At 42.0% G+C, this 5,000-nt stretch overlaps 1 pseudogene; it reads left to right on the top strand.

Moving 5' to 3' along the window:
• LOC138013213 (broad substrate specificity ATP-binding cassette transporter ABCG2-like) overlaps positions 1-5,000 on the top strand; it is an 18,743-nt pseudogene that overhangs the window by 7,389 nt on the left and 6,354 nt on the right.

Here is a 5,000-nt window from a genome sequence, read left to right as displayed (position 1 = left end):
TGTAAGCCATTTTACAGCGCAATCGTTCGGTCATAGATTCAAATTTCTTTTAAAGTGCACCTAACCCCAAAATATTTTTTTCGCTAGAATAAATATTTGCACCTGTTCGAAACGCATTGCGGCCATTTTTTCCTTTTTCTAACAAATCCTGCCATTTTATAGGCTTCGAAAGTTGCGAAAATCTAAGCATCTTTTGTTCACGACCGAGTCAGAAGGGGAGTGGGTCTATTCCTGCTTTGACGTCACATACTGATTTACATTGCATTAACTCTTTGTAAAAATGCATGCAAAGTAGATTGTGACGTCAAAGCAGGAATAGACCCACTCCCCTTCTGACTCGGTCGTGAACTAAAGATGCTTGAATTTTCGCAACTTTCGAAGCCTATAAAATGGCAGGATTTGTTAGAAAAAGGAAAAAATGGCCGCAATGCGTTTCGAACAGGTGCAAAGATTTATTTTAGCGAAAAAAATATTTTGGGGCTAGGTGCACTTTAAGCCTGTACTTTTTTCCATGGGGTACTCTGGAAATACTTAAATTTCTCCACTGACTGCAATGAAATTCTGCAATGTCGTTTCGCATAGATAGTCGTGACATGATTCTACGTCGTTGTACGCTTTGTCTCATCAAAATACTAAGTTGCTAATGGAAGACGGCGTATTATGAACATATTAGCATCAAATGATCACAGAATTTCCATGCAAAAGGGAAACGTGTTTTTGGTGGATGGATTGTAATGTTGACTAATATGTGCAGCTGATGTGAGAAATCGTATGATGTGAACAATGATTGATGTTGCCTTTGGCTATGATTTGGAAAATGAAGCACAATTGTATTTAAGGCGATGCAAAACTCAAACTGACGTTGCTTAGGTTTTGTGTCCGTCCGCTTTTTCTTTCCTTGTTATCGATTATGTATGGAATTATAGTTCATTATGCATGGTTCTCTAGGCGTAAACACTGACGGCTTAGTTGACCAGTGACATCATCGACCACAGCGTTTATACCATCTACTGACGTTACACCAATCACATGACTCTGAAGATGAGTTACGCTTAGGTTAGCTAAACATCATTCAATGTCACCCTAATCAGTCCTCAGGACTACACTCACCTGGACGATCATACTTCTCTTTAAGAATTGTAGTGGGTTAATTTAAGGACGGTGCCTACTATTATTATTGTGCATACGTTCTGCGCATCTAAAAACAACCACGCCGAGAAAGCATAACTTAGCAAGTGCTCTTGGTATCCAAAAAGAAGATTGGGGGTAACCATCCATTTTTTAGAGATAATTGAGCTTCATTTTGGAAAAGGACGCCATACGTTGCCTTGTATTTTAAAGCTTTTTATAATTAATATTGTTGATTGATTATCTTTGAAAAATGTGTGGATTCCCCCAATTTTCTTTTTGCTTTTCCCGCATACTCATAAACCGCACAAATATACCTTTCAATTAGTAGGCACCGTCTTTGATGCTTTCTAAACCACTTCCTTACGAATGAAGTTCATTCAACACTTAATTGAACCCCACTCTATACATTCAGTTTTTTATAATTTTCCAGGATGATGTTGTGATGGGAACTTTAACGGTGAGAGAGAACTTGCATTTCTCTGCATCCTTAAGACTCTCCAGAAAGCTGAGTAAACGCGAGCGTTCAAAGAGAGTAGAGGAAACTCTTAGCGACTTGGGCTTGTTTCATGTGGCGGAGTCTAAAGTACGTACAGATAAGTCTAATGGTAATGCATTTGTATACTGCACATATCACATCAGTCTCGTGGCGGTTTGTCAATTCTCCGAGAGTTAGACCACCAACATGGATGGTCTCCAGTGTGTGGGTTCTTTAAGGTCCCACATTGTTGGTTAACAGGAAGGGTTGAAAGACAGGGCCCATGGTTTATAGTCCTTATCAGAGAAGACTTGAAAGTCTAACCATTTGCAGATGAAATTACAAAGGCAGCACTTTCTCCTCAGTTAGTTTTAAGAAGATGAGCATCGCTGGGTCCAACTAGGGTTTGACACATTGACCCCTGGGAGTGAGACTTGACATATTTTACTCTATCTAACGCCAGACGACTTTACTTGTCAATGGGGGGTGTCCTAGGGCGTTTGAGGTGTGAATGGGTTAACCCACTGACCCCTGGGAGTGACACTTAATAGATTCTACTCTGTCTAACGCAAGACCAGTTTACTCGTCAATGGGGGTGTCCTAGGGCGTTTGAGGTGTGAATGGGTTAACCCACTGACCCCTGGGAGTGACACTCAATAGATTTTACTCTGTCTAATGCAAGACAAGTTTACTCGTCTATGGGGGTGTCCTAGGGCGTTTGAGGTGTGAATGGGTTAACCCACTGACCCCTGGGAGTGACACTCAATAGATTTTACTCTGTCTAACGCAAGACCAGTTTACTCGTCAATGGGGGTGTCCTAGGGCGTTTGAGGTGTGAATGGGTTAACCCACTGACCGCTGGGAGTGACACTTAATAGATTTTACTCTGTCTAACGCAAGACAAGTTTACTCGTCAATGGGGGTGTCCTAGGGCGTTTGAGGTGTGAATGGGTTAACCCACTGACCCCTGGGAGTGACACTTAATAGATTTTACTCTGTCTAGCGCAAGACAAGTTTACTTGTCAATGGTGGTGTCCAAGGGCGTTTGAGGTGTGAATGGGTTAACCCACTGACCGCTGGGAGTGACACTTAATAGATTTTACTCTGTCTAACGCAAGACAAGTTTACTCGTCAATGGGGGGTGTCCTAGGGCGTTTTAGGTGTGAATGGGTTAACCCACTGACCCCTGGGAGTGACACTTGACAGATTTTACTCGTCAATGGGGGTCGTCCTCGGGCGATTGAGGCGTGAATGGGTTAAGCAGTCTCCTCCATTAGGCACGTGATCTTCTGCACGAAAGTCCGCTGCTCAAGCAACTGAGCCACAATTCTATATGAAATCAGCGGCAACTGTCTTTACATGAAATGATTTAAAATTGAAAAATTAGGGGATTGCTTTTAAAATTATTATTTTCAATTATTGCCATTCATGAAAAGGGCGAGAGGAGAAACAAAACCCTTCAAAAGCGCTGTACCAGTCTTCCTCAGAGTTCTAGAATTTTTCGGCAAGTGGTAAGCCGTTTTCTTGGGCCCTAACATAGCCAAGAAACAATGCTTTACTGATGCTGTCCAGAAATAACATCAAACAAAACACATCAGAAAAAATATTCTTGCAAATTTTTGGAACTGAGAAAAATGGAAATCATCCACGGAGCTCATCTGTGCGTAAATTCATTAATTTTATTTGCTCATCCGCCAGGTTGGAAACGAGTTTATTCGAGGAATATCTGGAGGTGAACGCAAACGTACCAACATTGGAATGGAACTTATATTGGCACCATCTGTTTTGTTTCTTGATGAGCCAACCACTGGGCTGGATGCAGCCACAGCTGTGTCCGTTGTTCAGCTTCTTCAAGGGTAAGGAAGGTCTTTACTGCCTCGCTAAAGTAAATTCTTTGTGAAGAAATTCCTGCGCGTGAACAGCCACTCGAGAATGTGTGAAAGAGCGCGGTTGAATTCTTTGACTACAGAATTTGACCTTGTCCCTCAGCGTTTTCCTCGGCGTTTTCCAGCGTTTTAACGTCATAAAAGAATACCTTTTCAAACGTAAAACAAATACTTTTATTATGCTAAAACGGCAGTTAACGCTGATGAAAACCGTTTGAAATGCAAATACCTTTTAAAATACGGATATGGTATATTCAATGGAGTGGACAACGCTTCGGTCGTTAAGATTCATTTAAGTATTGCCAGTCAAGTAATCACTGCAGGTATAATTGAAAACTGTTGCTTAGAGCGTTGTTAGTCCTACTCAGAACAAATAAATGGCGAAGGCAGACACTCTAATCGTACTATTTCTAACCGGTGACAAAGAACTACAATGATGGTTAAACTTCTTGAGACATTTCGTTTAAAATTCTTGGGACATTTCGCGACATGCAGATTAATCTATGCACCACTATCCCCTTTCCCCCCCCCCCCCCCCCCCCCCCCCCAGAAAAAAAAAGTTGTACATTCCAAACTGGCAATATAGCTGTTTGCTTTCAACAACATTGTAGGAGGTGGAAGGGGGGAACGGTAAACACCCCCTCTAATCGCAAATCAGGTCCTTCTTCCTCGAGTGACATAAACGATATTTCTTCCTTATTTAAAAAACGTTTTCGTTGACTGCCACCTGGAATCTTGTCCCCCATTGTAGCGCCGTGTAGACTGTCGGTCATTGAGGATAAGTTTCATGACCCATCAGTTTTCACAATGTCATTTACTGTCGCTTTGTCCTTTATAGGCTCGGTCACCGTGGCAAAACCGTGATTATGTCCATACACCAGCCTCGCTACTCTATATTTAAGACCTTTGACACCATTTCATTACTGTCCAATGGCGAGTTTGTGTACCAGGGCCCCGCAAATCAAGCAATGAAGTACTTTGAGGATATAGGTGATTATTATAGTTCGTAATGCGCTTTTCACCCGATTGTGGAATATAATTTCGCCCATTGCTTTGCTTTTGTATTCTTGAGCCATGTGATTGCCGCAAAAATCTTGCACCACATTGGAGCCTATCGGCGGCAATCGAAGAACTTGCTCGCAACCTCGTCTCCAGGGTCTTTGTGGCTTTCAGCCTTTCAGCCACCTTTCTGAAAGTAGAAGAGCCCGGTGTTGTGGTGCCCTTTCCGGAGCTGCCCGTATTTGCTTTGCGTGTGATTGGCTATGTGGGTTATGTACATTTGCAATTAAACCAAGTAATTTTGCAACCGTCAACGGCCTCATATGTTCTTCATATGGCTATTTTGTGATTGACGTTTCAGTGAGTTGGACTAAAAAAAGGCATTGCGCTGTGAAACTGAACTTTCTACATTCTGCAATGGATAAATCTTGCTTTTAAGATTTCGATGCCCATACTTTTGAAGTTGTTACCTAAAGTTGAACACCTTACCACCTCAGTAAAAACGGGCT

Source organism: Montipora foliosa, chromosome 8 (genome assembly GCF_036669935.1).
Source record: "Montipora foliosa isolate CH-2021 chromosome 8, ASM3666993v2, whole genome shotgun sequence".
NCBI lineage: Eukaryota > Metazoa > Cnidaria > Anthozoa > Scleractinia > Acroporidae > Montipora > Montipora foliosa.
The sequence above is the reverse complement of the archived record's forward strand: the minus strand, read 5'-3'. Positions and strand labels throughout refer to the sequence as shown.